We start from the raw sequence: 15,772 nt of genomic DNA on the forward strand, positions 1-15,772 counted from the left end.
TGATCAGCTTAAATTAGGAGGATTTGTACCAGCTGTTTTCCTTTATTTTTGCATATTTTGGATAAATATATGGATAAACAGTACAATTTAGAGACAAAAAGCATGTTGTTGATACCAGCCCATAAAAGTAAAATGAAAATTAGTAACTCACATTATTAACATAAGTGGTGGATTCCCTGTCATTAAGTATAGTATCCTAAATCAAAACTGGCTGATTTTCTGTAATTCATGCTGTAGCCATCCACAATTATTGGACACAGTAAAGGAACAGATAAGTAAAAAACATTAAATTTTTTACCCTGGGAATCAGCCTACCTCTTTAGACGTTCCGTCAGATCTTCAAAACAGTCTATGAAAAATGTTTCATAAAATCTGCTTGTTGTAAATTTACAACATTTTTGAAAAAGGAAATAAACAATATTTCAGTTTGCAGTAGCCATTTTATATAATTTCTCCTTACAAAATAGGGAAGGTAAACAGCAGAAATAGCTTAGATCTCTGTCACAGATTGATTCTAAAATACAAATCAGTGAAATCCTACAATACCAGCTCTACTAATTTGTCCCACTGCCCCACAGGTAGACTTCAATTTGCAAAAGGTCAGCCTGAAGTAAACCTCTGTATCTTGCAATTAAAACTTATAGGGTGGACAAGCTAAAATACAGAAATTGTTCCAGGTCACAACATACTTGGAACAAATGTAATAAATGCAAACTGTTTGAATATTTGAAAGCTCCCAAACGTTGACCTCAATTGGACTGGATCAATAGGAGTCAAGGAGAGGACACTGCTCTGTTCCCCTCTGGGCCAGATGTTTCATTTCCTGCCAAGCCTGCTACTGCTAATCACTACTGGGTTTGGCCTTATTATAGCTAGCTCAATGAAACGCTATAGAGAAAAATAATGACATTACAAAAAATGTAAGAAGCCTTCCTATGTCCTTTCAGCGATGAATGTGCTTTATTCATAGATACTTTACAAAATTTTGAACGAATAAATGACTACACAGGATCTCAGCAGCGCACGCTAATACAGATAAGTAAGAATTAGTAACCATAACAGATTTTGTGATGTGCAACTGTGTTAATTCCCCCTCTTTCACATGCAACATCAATTCAGATTTGACACTTGCCACTGACCTCGATTGTTACTACTGAAGACATAGGATTAGCTGTGCTAACAAGTAGAGGGAAAAGATTGGCGATATAGATCACTCACTAGAAAAGGGGTTTGGAAAAGTATCATCTCTTTTGTAAATGGTGGCATAAACATAAATTGTATTCTCTTTGAGCAATAATACCAAATCATAAGTGCAATTTGAATTTCATCTTGCAAAAATTCAGTGGAATCTGAAATGCCTTACGAAAACCAAGTTGGGAAAGTTCCACGTTCATTCATGACAGTTGTCCAATGTAATGAGCTGTAATTCATGCTCTCCTGCCTATTACATTTATTTATCTGTCTGCATCATGTCCGTCCTAATCTTCAGGAGTGAAAAGTTGGCAAGTCAGAGGTTCTAGATATCCCTCCCAGATCTTTATAATCACTCCCATATCTATTTTTCTTATAACTACTTTTGCCTTGGGAAACAAAGGATTGAGATTTTGCTCCCCTTACTTCTCACTGCAGTGGATGTTAATATGGCTGCTGGAGGAGCAGGATTCCATGCTTAGATCGTCTGTGGCTTTGGTATGCTGCCAGTCAAAATGCAATAATGGAAACCCCAACAGGAAAACAGCAATTGTCTGTACTTTATTGCCCAGGAAAATTTGAAGATAATTTTCTGGCATCAGCCATTGGTATTTTCCTAGCACCAGAACATTTTCCCTGTCAGAGTTCCTACAAATAATGTAGGTATAAAAGCTACCCCTAAAAAGGCTCCAATAAAGTTTCGTAATGGAAAGTGTTTCTTAGTTAACCAAAACAAAAGATCACTGTACATATGATAAAAATGAGTCTGTTACTATTACTGCTGTAATACTGGGCCATCTTGGAACTGGAAGACTACATGATTTTAATTTATTTCTGTTCCCTTTACAATAGAACTGTTATTTGTGCAAAGGGTTTGTGATATTACATATGCAAGGTACCATATAATCACATATAAGAGCAATGAGAAATCTTTCTGTTATTTCTTCAAGAATTTGAAGATAAATTACATTTAAAATCCAGAAATACACTTATATATTAAGAAGAACGTTTTGCTACACTAGCTACTGTGTCATGTAGATTTTTTAAATAGTTATATACATTTTATTTTGTTATTTGTTTTAACTGTTAAAAGCCTGCTACTCATTAGCTGCAACTGCTACAGGCTAGCTGTACATTTTAATACTATCTGGACTAGACGAAAGTGGCATATCCTAAATCCTCCAGTTAATAAAGAGTCATAACACAGAACCACCAGTCAGGAGGCTGATCATGCATCGTGCTTCTGCACATAGACTATTTAGATTGGGAAAACCGGGGTCTTGGTATTCCAGACAGGAAAGCTGGTGTGGACAATTAAGGATTCACAGAAAGAAGTGGTCTCAGAAAGAAGAAGGGCTCCAGAAAAGAAAAAGGTGAAGAAGTGTAAGCAGCAACACAACACAAACTGGCACAACTTTCTGCCTGAACTTCCCAGACCAGCAATGATCTGCCTGCTGGGATGCAAAGTGGAGACCTAGTGAACAAAGCCAGTTAGTGTATAGGTGCATGAGACAGACAAGTAGGGTAAAAACTCTCGTGTTATTGGTTCTCAAGTGAACTACAGTATCTAGAACCAATACAGGCTGTTGTTTATTTGTGTAACAACATTTTTAAGGATTAGTCTAGTCTAGCTTCAGAATATAACATGAGAACAATATTATAAAAGTCTGATGAAAAGAAAGAAAACTAAATTAAAAAAAAAAAAGTATCAGTACTTTTACAATAAAAATCTTGATATGAGGTTTGAGGTCACTGAAGTAAAGGACACTCTTTATTTTTCCTGGCAAAAATCCAGGTATAAAAGACTTAAGTGGATATAGGATCAATATTGCTGCATTCTCTTAAGTGATCTCTCTCTAAAACTCTAAAGTAGTAGTAAAAGAGAATGATAAAAGACCTGTGAATTTCAAGAGCAGAACCACAGAATAATTCTTCCTTGAGCTACTAGATCTATTAACATTGGTTTTTGTTTCATAGGTTGAAATCTCTGTTTGTGGTATTTGTGGAGGAAGAAGAGGAAGGTGTGCAGAAGTTCCCACGTTAAGATATACTCAGGACAGGTGTGGTTGTAAAATGCCCTTAGGCTGCATCAATGGTCAACCTCAGTTTTTCCTAGTTACCTAAATTGTAGCTTACAGTGACCTGAAAGATCTTTCTGTGAATATGAATCACACATGATCTGAAGAAGTTTTACTGAATTTAGACACAGAAATAGGGATTCATCTAAGCTAAGGCTGTATCTGAAAATTTGTTGCCTAAATCTGTTTCAATAAGCTGAAGCTCACTTTGCAGTCAACGCAGATAAACATCTATCTGAGGTAAATGAGATTAATGCCCTTCTAGAGGTGCTTATTTCTCTCCATTAACAACAAAGGAATGTAGCACTAACTAGCTTAAAGTCAGGTAGCTGGCTCTGAGTTCTATAGTTTCTGTTGAAATGAATCCCAGAATGTTCTTCTATCTACTTCTACATCTACTTCTACAAAAGCTATTTTCTGTATTGTCCAATCTGTATTTTGACAGCAGAGTTTCCAGGTCTCATCAGGATACCTAGACTTTTTATACATCTATGAGTAAGGACTTTATAAGTGGAACCCAGTCAGCTAATATGACTGGAAAGCAAATCAATATTAAAGACTGTAGGTTATACATTAAATCCTGTCCCCTTCTCAAGTGCTCTTATAGGACTGTACTAAACAGAAGTGTTCATTTCACAAATATTTTCATGGTGCTTGGCACCTGAAAATGAACACAGAGATCAGACCTTTTAAAAGGCAACTGGAAGACATGATACTGTTGCTCTTTTTCAGTAGTTGAGTGGCTAATACTTTAAATCAGTACATGTTTTTATTCTGTTCTTTATTTGAAGAACACACAACTTGCACCTTGCATAATCAGTAGACTTTAAACTCTTATAGATAAAGAAAAGCTGTGTTAAGAATTCCAGAATAGTAAAGTATCTTCAGTATTTCCCATGCCAAAGGAAAATTAGGCTCACGTCTGGCAGTTTAGGGCATTCACTTGAAAGAAGAGACCTGGGTTGCAGTCCCTCTTTTAATCCTAGTCTCTAAATTAGACATTAAGCATTTGCTCAAGTGAGAGTTGGAACTGCATTGTCATCTTCTCTGGAAAGTGCCCTAATCATAAGGCTGCAGCCACACACATGTGCTTTCTTTTTGGCTGGTAGATATGTAATTGCTCCAAACAGTGAAGAAGATTCAACAGAAGGGATTCTAAGCAAGCCTTACCACGGAAAGTAATGAAGAGACTAAGATAGACTTGGTAAGTATTTGCAAGTCTAGACTAGTGTTTGGATGACGTTCCTAAAAATCTGCATATATAGAGAAGAGGAGGTGGACCCCGTATTCCACTTCATGGAGGACAGATATCTGTAACTTAACATGAAGTCCCTAAGCAGTGCTGCCATGACCACTGATATTCCATGGGACAGTGTTTCAAGGAAAGTGGTTTTAAGAATTTGGAGAGGCTTCCCTGCAGCATGGGAACTAGTTGCCAAAGACCATAAGGAGACAAGGGATAAGACATAACCCTGCAGTCAGATCTTGCTCAGACCGCTAGTCCTTGTGGATGCCATCCTCAGCTGCTTTATCCTTCATGTACTGCATAGGAAGCCTGCGTACCTTATGACTGGCTCCTGCCCCTAAACAGCAACAGGGTTTGTGCAGTTCCAGGCACTTTCCTTGAATTGTGACAGTATCAAAAAGATACTGGAAGCCGAGGGATTACTTTCTGAAACTGTCTTGAGCTGACTGCTAATTAGTGTTTCGTCTGATAGCCCTTTCATAACTGCATGCATCTGGATGAAAATAAACCACAAAGGGAGCACATTTTTGTTTATCATTAATTTTTACTTAGTTTTGTAGACACTTGTGAGACACTGCGGTAATCTTCTTAATTTGTCATATATTGTAAATTGATTTAGTAAGTATATTCATTTCAGGAGTCTTTTTTTGTTTCTTCTCACAAGTTTAGTCAAATGAATAGATCTTATAATGAGTTGGATCATGTGATATTGCTCAAACTAATCTGGTGAACTTCTACATTATTACCATATTAAATCACTAAATTTTCCAAGGCCCTGAGGGCATCTTCCATGTGGTAGAGAAGCAGGGCTCTAAGATGACTTGTTTAGATTTTGAAAATCAGTCCAGTCCTCCTACCACATTTATGTGAAAAAATAATAACTACAGTTTACAAAATAAACAACCAAAATACATGACTTTTCTCACTCTTGCTTTAATACCGTCACTCATAAACAACAGCTAAAATTATTGCACATGTGAGTGCTTCACAGTTCCTGGATCCAGTCATCTGGTCCTGCTACATACTGCATCTGCACCAGGTCAAAGCCAAGGTGTGCACCTACTGAATGGTGGTTTCCAGACTAGGGAAGCCAAGGTGTATAGGCCAGATGGAAATGTAGGTACAAACCACCCTAAACAGCTGTAGCGCGAGAAAGTTCTATATTTTAGGAAGTAAATTTTGATTGTTCTAAAGATGTGTCCTTCTAGCCAGCAGTAGGGTTATTTTTTTCCGTGAGAAACCCCGTGCGGCAGTTCCTTCTCTCCTAGTCCTCACTGGTTTAAAAACTGTTTTGTTGTAATGGATATTTGAGACATCTCTCTTCCCAGCAACTTAAAGAATCAATGTTTTGGCAGTATCACTTGCAGACAGTTTAGCTACTGTCTTGATTTTGAGTTCAGGCACTTAAAAATGTCTCACTACCTACAGATTAAATTAAAAAAAAATATTTTACATATAAGATAATCTCCTTAATCATGTTTTAGTCACTGAAGTATGGTTTTCTCCTTGGCTTTAATTCACCTCCACCAGCACAATATTATTCAGAAAAAGCTTGCTTCTGTCTTGACGAGGACATGTTAATGCTAGCTCTCTGACAGGATCTAACAATAGCACTTCTGAGTGAAGCAGTTCCACTCTGCAGGGTAGACTCTTATCTTGAATGCGTGATCAACCATGACTCCAGAATTTCAATGAGGAAATAGGCTGTCACAGAGCTGTACAAGGGGCTAGCACTGGCTATGTGGGATGGAAATCTTCAGTTCAAAAGAACCTGTGCTTGTGCAGAAATGGGTTATTCTTCTCAACTGTACTGCAGTGTTGGCAATATAGTCAGCCATCAAATCGCTGTGGTAGTAGATTTGCAGCGTGACTCTAAATGTTTTCTACATAGATACGTACATTAGGAGCATTCTTGAAACTACAGATTGCTTTCAGGAAACAAGGGCTCTCAAATCATGTTGAGGTCACTGATAGCATATATGTATTTAGTTTCTCCCTCTTAAATAGAAGCATGTCTGCTCTCATTGCTACTGCAAGCATTGGCAGATGGAAAGGTCTTACAAAACTATTTGAATACAAGTGCAGTAAATAGCATATGAATAATTTGTGCCTGCGGCACCCAGTGGAAGGATAAAGAAAAATATATTTAGAAGGACAGACCCAGAGCAGTCTTTGCCGAATATCTATCAGTGATGGCTTTAAGCATACAAGCAAAATGAGGGCCCCAGTGTATGCTTATGTCTTGGTAGCATATACAATGTTCTGAGGCAATCGATTGAAAAAAATTAAGACAACATAACCCAAGGTAGAGCTTAACCAGGAGAGCAATATGCATATTTTTAAACCATTTTGTACATAGCCTAGACCTGAATTCCTATAGCATACCTGTGAAGAAGGGACTGCTTTAGTTCCCGAGGAGTGTAATTTTATGGCCTACACAACTGGTCTTTTTTTTTTTGGCATCTTTTTAACTACAAACCTGTGTTTATCTGTTTTGATTCATGTGGTACTAGGTAATTCTTTTTTAGTTTTAATTGAATTGTTTTTATCTGATGCTGCAATAAATTATTTTGGCATAAATACCGTTATTGAATTCCTTTTTAGCCGAGCATCAACTTCATATAGCAATTCACTAAACTAATAGTATCTAAGAAAGTCAAAAGAATAGCACAGTCAGACCATCTGCTTCTTAAATTAAAACAATTTCTTCTCAAGCTTAAAGCAAAGCATAGAACTGTAGAGAAAAAACTGTCAAGCATTTAAAGGAAGGTCGACAAAAACAAGATGACACCTATTGTTTGCTGCGCTATTATTTATTTTCCTTTTCCCTAGTATGTATATACAGATTTTGCGTACTTACTGCTCCTCCCACCCTGGAATTGCTTATTCCTTCTTCCAAAGGTGAATTTCGAGTCTCTGGGCAGCCTGTTAGCAGGCACACACACAGAGCAGAACCCTGGCACACATGAAGGGTTCAGATGGAGCTTTAGTGAACAACTCACATGAGTTTCAGCTCTTCTTCTCTCACCCCAGTCTAGGCCTCTTTAATTCTCTTCCTTCATTAACATGCAGTGATGTGGCTTTTTCAATCTTATAGTGGCTTCTTTAAAATAAGTCTGATAACAGCACATGTCAAATCCAGCATCTACCAAGCTACTAATACAAACCACCAATTTTGCCCACCATCTAGTTTGATCAACCTGAGTTCCTGCAATCCTGAAAAGATCCCATAGGAGTGTGGAAAAAGAACGTTGATGAAGAGATTAAGTCAGTGCTGGGTAATTGATAGTTATGATTGCTACTTATCCTTTCCCTTTGTGTCAAACCAGAATAAATCTCTTGTGAAAGGTCAGAAAGCAACCAGATAAAATCAATTCACAGGAACAGGGAACTTGATAAGGTTAAGAGCGTTTGAAAAAATCCGCTGTTTTCCAAGTGAGAAATTTCTTTGAAATTGCCTAAGAAAGATAACAACAATTTGATGATTGTAGCACAGAGCTGTCTCTTGACTAGGAAGGAAGTGTTGTATCTTTTTGTTTTTGTGGTAAGTATAATTTGGGGAAAAAAACCTGTAAAAAAACATGTAAACAATTGGAAGCCTCTTCCTTAAGTAATTAAAATCTTATAAAATCATAAATTGGTTTCTAATCAGAACATAGCGTACAGTCCCAAATGACAAATGCAGATAACTTATCCTATTACTATCAAAGGATTTTCTCTTTATCTAGTAAGATGCAGTCACCTGATTCATACCTCTAAAGCCATGTGCTTTGAGGGAACAGCAAGCAAAGGTAAGCTAGCTGATGCAGAAATTCTATAGTTGGCATCTGGTCTTTCTTGAGGTTGCCTGCTTCCAACCTTATGAAGTATTCCTTGTAGTAAATAGACTATATTTAAGCCAGCACAACTGTGCTTAAACCAAGAAATTCATAAACCAGAAACAAGTGCAGCAGGCAAAATTTACATTTTTTTTTCCAATGTTCCTATTTCCTGGGGATATGTACAGTATTTCTGCTAAATGAATGGCTGTTTCCAGCTATATATGATCAGATACCAGGCTTTGTATGGTAACATACGTATACCTGTGTCCAGCAGAAACACATAACCTCAATATAGAAAGTGGATTAACTATTTTTTTCCATCAGATGGTTTAGTGAGTCAGGCAAACTGTAGTATCAATCAAGAGAGATTAAGTTCTCTGTGTCTTACAGAGAACAATTGCCTAGTTTGGTAAGACAAGTACCCTCTCAGGAAGAGTAACTGCCAGTTCATCATTAGTACAGCTTCAAGCTTATGCTTGTGTACCTAAGTGCTAGGTTCACTTGTCCCTTTCTTATGCCTCTCTTCATATTTTTTTGCGTAATTAAATGTAAAATATGCTGTTTATGGTAGAAAAAGACCTAAGCAGAAATTAACTAGAAAGTAGACGCAAAGGTATATTGCCTTTACGCATTCAACTTTCAGCAGTCTCTTTCAGCTACACGCATGCTCTTTACAAATTTTTCTAAATATAGGTTTATACAAGAGGATAAAAAGCAATTCTGCTCACCAGAAGACGGGTGTTCAGCAGAAGAGAGACAGTGAAGTCCAGTTATTTAATTTGCTTGAAAAAAAAAAAAAAAAAAAAAAGAGGGAAATAAAGCAAAGTGGGACTTGATAATTTTGCAGAGTTAGAAGATGCATGGAAATATTTTTAATAGTCAGTAGCCAAGATGACATACAGAACGACCCCAGTCATCCAGTCATCTGATATATAAATCAAATGGTGTATAATTGAAAAGGGAAATGGATGGATTGAATGGAAATTGTTCTGAATTGCTTGGAAAACAAATAACTGAAATCAAATTACAAATATGACATGGTCTGATACATCAACATTTTCTTTTGAGAAGGTTTAAGCTCCCAAAAGAAAGTGCCTAAATAAGTCCATTGTCAGGGAAAAAAAAAAAAGAAAAAAAAGAAAAAAAAAAAGTCTACTTCATTTTCTACGACAGAGAAATACTCCTCCTCCTTCAGTTTTAAAGACCAGCACAAAACCAGACCTTCACCTAGAGTCAGTGGAAAGCAGTGCTGGTGGACAGCATGATAGCAGTTCCAGCAGGTTGGAGTACATCTGGTGCAGTGTCCTTGCGCCTGATTCAAAGCCCATTGTCAATGACAACACTTATATTAAAACCAATGGTCATTCAGGTAAAGAAGCCAAAAAAAATTTTCAGAAAAAAGAGAACAAACATCAATAGTTAGACATTTTAAAAACTGCACTCATGACAATTTGTTTAGTTTTCTCTTTGTAGTGGACATCAGAAAACATTTGGAAACATTAAAAGATTCAATTAACATCATAAATACTATAGTCACATTGTGCTTGCACAGGTCTTTTACGGTGTGGGCAGTCTGTTCTGGGAAATTATTCCAAAGGTCCACAATAGATGTCCATTTTGTATTTAAAATATTAATGTTTTGTTGTATTGTCATGAGCAAGTTATGTTTAAAATAAGGTATATGATGATGAAAAAGTAAATTGCAAATATAAGAGCAGAGAAAAGTAGTTTTGCACAATTGATTAAATTTTTTTTTTAAAAATAAATCTCTTCAAATCCATCAGGCTTTGTATTTTGATATTCTTAAAAACTGAATGTAGTTATGTTTTAGGTACTCTTAGGTACCTGACATTTACATAGTTTGGGAAGCATCATTGCATCATAGATTTCTCACAAGTTTTTATTTTAGCAACTGCTGATTTCCCATTTGTATATGGTACACTACATTTATAGCAATACATAGTAATTATTAAAAATTTTTTCTAAATCTGTAAGTTTGAATTGCCCTTGAGATGTCAGTTTAAAATAATGAAACAAAATCTTACAAATTAAGATCAAAAGGCAATATTATTGTTCAGTCATTACACAAAATTATTATGATACTGACTGAACTGGGACAGTGCTTAAACATAGGTAACAGTGGTATAATCTGCCCTTAATTTTCATCCACTCCAAAAAAATTTATATAATCACGGAGTACATAGAGTTTTGGAATGACTTATTTGGAAAATTAAATAATTGCAGGATGAGACTGCACTTAAAGCTCTATTCAGAAAAAGAATGACTCATCATCCATTTGCTCTACGGGTGAACTGAGCTTTGCCATAGTTGAGGCTAATACAGCACAGCTCCTGAAATAAAGCAAATCCATTTGCTCTGGCACAAATGGCAAATAAACTCCATCATTATGAGCAGATTTTAACAACATATGCTGAGCTTTTAACATTTTCATTCTTATTACTTTATAACCGGAGCTGGTCAGACAGTGAAAAAAATCTCTTTTTTCCACAAACTTGCTGTTTGCCTGCTTTTTAGATTTCCTCTCTTTTAAGTTTCCTGACCTTCTCTGTTTATTATGCACGTCTCTAAGAGACCTATTATAAGTACAAGTAAATACTGAGTACTTCTCCAAAAAGAAATAGCTGGGAGCATTAAATGGGTTTGCTAATGTTAAGAAGCAAGAAGGGGAAAAATTGCTAGAAGTTTTGAAACTCCTCATGATCTGAAGGTTTTAAATTTTGAGTTCATACAGATTTTTCTAGATCTTATGGATGAGAATGCTCATGGATGAGATAAGGATACCACAGTAGTCCAAGTGCTGTTACCTAAAAAGTGAAATTGCTTTTTCACGGAGGAATTTTTCTCTGAGGATAACTGACTCACAAAGCTGGTATAGTTTTTTTATTCTTCTGAACTGGAAACATCTATGCCTCCTATTACCCATTAAAAAATTGCATTCAGATATGCTCAGTTTTGATCAAATGGTTTGTGAAATAATTTCTAACTTTTTTCCATAGTTTACAGTTAACAAAATGCTAATTTGATTTTCAAATAATTTTCTGCCTTTTACGCACCTTTTTTTGTATACTGCTAAGACCCTTAAAATCACTCAGTGATTTTTCCAGAAAATAGTTGTGCTATGTTCCAGTAAGACTGAAATATATATGAAGTATTGACTCTATAATTTCTTTAAAACCAGACAAATCTTTACGAGTGGGATGAGTACCACTTCGCACCTTCTGCTGAACTAGAATATACATTGTCAAAACAAGATACTTTCTGTTTCATACTGGTCATAGTACCTGCATTTAATCCTAAATTAGACACCTAACTGCTTTATAAGATTTAGGTTCCTACAGAAATATTCTACCTAAAACAGTTCTTTATATAGAAAGTGGAGTGATTTAGGTTTCTTTAAAGCTCCAGAGCTTCTCTCTTTCACGGTCCTGGAGGGTAGTTACTTCCAATCCTGAATTTAGGAAGTAGTATTTTTCTTAAACTGTCGAGTTGCTGGTATTACACACATTCAATATGTTTATAATAAACAATTGTATGAGTTTATACTTAAGAGTATGTAAATTAAAAAAGACGCTGTGTAGTGTCAAACCCTTCCCCATGCCAGGCCTCATTTTGAACAGAATTTCCACAATGTTTGATTATGGTTTGAAGAGTCAGTTGAACTCTTCCTGAGCTTTTAACATTGGATGTATCTTGAAACTTGTTTAGTGAAGAATTTTCATTTCTGTTTCAGTTTATTGATGATTTGTATGCACTGTAGTTCTATATATTTGGCTTTAAGGTTGCCAGATAGATACCATCCACAGGTAATTTCTCTGGGATTTTCTTTGTGTACTTCTACATTTCTGATAGGTAAATGGGAACTGGCTAAATTCTGTAGAGCTATCTATTGTAAATGTACAAATAAGCATATGTAAATTGTACGCTGAATTTGTTCTGTTTCAGTTGTTTCAATATTGCAATAGACCATTGGATTAATAAAGCATGATTTTATCTTGTTGTCTGGTTATGGGCTTTGTGTACCTGATCAATAAACTAATTGAGCTCAGACAGTTGTCTCCATTGTATTCTTCTTTGGGAAGCAAAGTTAACAAAACCAAGCAGCTAATTAATCAATTGCAGAGAAATATTCTCTGAACAAAACTTAAACCAAACTGGATAAAAAGCCACAAATGTGTTTCAAAAAAAACAACACCAAAGAAAGAAACAAGCCAAGAAAAAAAAACCCATCAAATCCCCAGCCCCCCCCCCAAATCCACAAAATGTCAGAATTATCTTGTATTATCAGCTTTCTTGTATCCATACATACAAGCTTCCCTTTCTTTGCTTTCTACTTCTGATGAAAGTTCGCCTTCTACTTCTGATGAAAGTTCACTTACTAAATGAAAGGGTAAATGTAGCTTGTTACATTCAGTCTACATTTTCCCATATGTAATTTAATTTCCTTATCCCTAGTTTATATTTTTTACACCCTCTAAACAATTCTATTCTCACTTGGGTAATACTTTCTTCAGGTATTTGTAGATTTACTTACATCTGAGATAAACTATATATATGCATCTGATCTTTTTTTCTCAAATAAGTTCTTTCATTTTATTTTGAGCATGATCTGCCTTTCTACCTCTGCACGCCTGAAGTAGAATACATGTTGTTGTGCAAATCACATGCATTTTTTGGAAGACTTATTTTTCTGTTCCATCATCTGTTATATTATGACAAACTCCTCTGTCATCTCTATTGTCATACACTACTGAAATCTGTTGGAATTCGTTTGCGCTAATGTTGTTATGTACAAGATAGATGCTTACATCTGATCTAGTTACTTACTTCATGTCCAGCGGAGATAAATCAGATTTTGCATAGGATGACTCATCTCAACAAAAGACAAGTACCTGCAGGTCAGATGCATAAACTGCTGCAAGAGCCTATTTCAACTGCTGGAAGAGCCTGTCTCAACCTGCTGATGGTAAAGGGTGTCTATGGTGACTGGAGTAGACTTAGACATCTGGTTTTTATATGCCTGAAGTTAGGTGAGACTACCAACTTCCGTAACTTGCTGGGCTGAGTAGTCAGCACTTAAATATAAAACGAAGGATTAGCTCAAGGAAGAATCCCAGGAGTCTGGAAACTGCAGCTCGGTTATGCTAAATCACATATCATCTTCTTTGTACCTCAGTCTATCCATTGGTTTTTCTTATTGTTGTTACTATCCATCAAGAGAGAAATTTCAATTAAAGGGACATTTGCATGCTGGGAAAGGATGGTGGAACAATAAGCACAAAGGGAGAAAGTAAAAGAAAGTTTCAAAAGGAATAATTTTGCATCATATGAAAAAGAAAATTAGAAAGCAATGTATTCAGAGGTTTTTGTATGAAAAGGAACTGCTCTAAGTCTTGGAGGTAAGGATGAAAGGGAAATGGAGACATCTATTACTTATTGATTGCAGTAAGGTTAGAGGAAACAGGTGAAGTGGAGACTGTGCTATGATCACGGAGAAGATTTTTGTGAAAGTGTTTGAGCTACCTGCAAAGGATAAGCTGTAATATAAAGGTCAGAAGGAATAGCAGAGATAGAACTTCAAACACGGGTAAGCAAAACATAAGATCTGGTGTTTACCTACAAGGAGAAAATTATATCATAGACTCACAACTTCTCTGTCAGTTTTGGTAGCATCACAGCGAAGAAAGAAGAGAACAGACAGTCTACAAGGCTTCTTATTCTTTGCTGTTAATTTCTTTTTTTTTATGTCTTCAACCACTGATTTTAGTTGTTGGGATTTTTTTTTGGTTATTATTCTGATTAAAATCATCCCAAATTAATGATACAAGAAGATCTTTCAGTGAGGTTATACTTCCTTCCATGGCATTTACTCAGGCCATCTTTTTGGCTGTTTCTTCTTTACAACATCCAAAGAATGCTAAATATGAAATAGAGCTGTAAAAGACATAATTTTATTTGATGTGTGTTTTGACGAACTAAGAACTTGTCATGCAGGTATCATGAACTATGTTACAGCACAAGCCAGCATTCATTGTACACCTGGAACTCACACTGAGCTTCTCTGGAGTCCTGGGTTCACCAAGTATATGAAACTATTTAAGGTCTTGGAAGGAAGCAAGTAGTCATGCATTTTTAAAATGAAGCTGATATATATGATTTATAGAGATTAAAGACTAATCTATATGACTTGTCTCTATTTAAGAAAATCAGTGTTTACTCAGTTGCACGAGTGAAGAGATCAAAACTCTACTGAAATCAGGGACCAGCCACAGAGATCCATCAGCCCTTTGTTGGACCACCATTGGCTGAGTCTTTTCCTGTGCCCGGGGTAGTCTGAAGGTGACCTACAGTGACTTGTGTACTCGCTGATGCACACTTCCCCTCTGGATTACATGGCAAGGTGTCAGCAGTGCAGGGGGCTGCAGGGGCGGCCTCTATGACGAGAGGGCAGAGCCAGCTCCAGCCAGACCCACCGCTGTTACATGGAAACAGGCTTCACATTGGCAGTTTCTGCATGTTCCGGTGCCCCATTATCAAACAGTGAAGCCACATGGCCCAAGGACTAGTATCCACAGGCCAGGGTACAGAGATCAGATGGAGCTTGGATACAGACAGTATCCCGAGAAGGAATTAAATAAACTAAAGGAAAGGAGGTGAGGACATTCCTTCTTTCTTGTGCATGTATTGCTGCTTCTTTATTCCTTGTATTGTAAATTATAATTCCACTTTAAGGGCAGGATATGGTTAACATAGTTGATAGGAGAAACTCTCTAGATTTTTTTCTTCTCATCTGTAGTCAGTTCAGGAACCAGATAACCCTTACCCATAGCTAAAGCAAGCGAAACAGAGAAGAAATTTGAAAGCAAATGGAATTTCTGAAATTGAAAACTCTTGACAAATCTGATCTTTGGTGTGTGAGGTCCTAAGAGGACTCACGCACAGAGAGAACTGTACTCATTTAAATTATGGTATTGACTTTAATGTGATGTTTCAGAAGGGTAATTCACTGTCGTTGTGCTCACGCTGACCATTTTACTGCATATTTTCAAAAGATTTCATAATTTTCAGATAAGCATTTGGAGAGTTTGGAGATCTTCCTGCAGTTGTTTGCTTCCACTGCCTTTTGACTTCAGTGCTACATGCTAATACACATATATTTAGTTGGCACTGGCAAAAATACGTAACGATTGTTACCTGCTCTATCTCCAAATAAGCTATAATCTGGTATGCTATGATCCACTTCAATATCAGACTTAGTAATAAAATATAGTGCAGATAAACTTTAATTTGGCTTGACACTTCAAACTAAAAAGTTGTAAAACATGTCTTTGGTTTTTAGTAGGTATGAAAAGAAATTGATCTCCGACTAGCAATGAAGTCATGCTTGATGTCATTAGAGGTCTATATTTCCTGTCTGA

Source organism: Leptosomus discolor, chromosome 2 (genome assembly GCF_034619465.1).
Source record: "Leptosomus discolor isolate bLepDis1 chromosome 2, bLepDis1.hap2, whole genome shotgun sequence".
Lineage (NCBI taxonomy): Eukaryota > Metazoa > Chordata > Aves > Leptosomiformes > Leptosomidae > Leptosomus > Leptosomus discolor.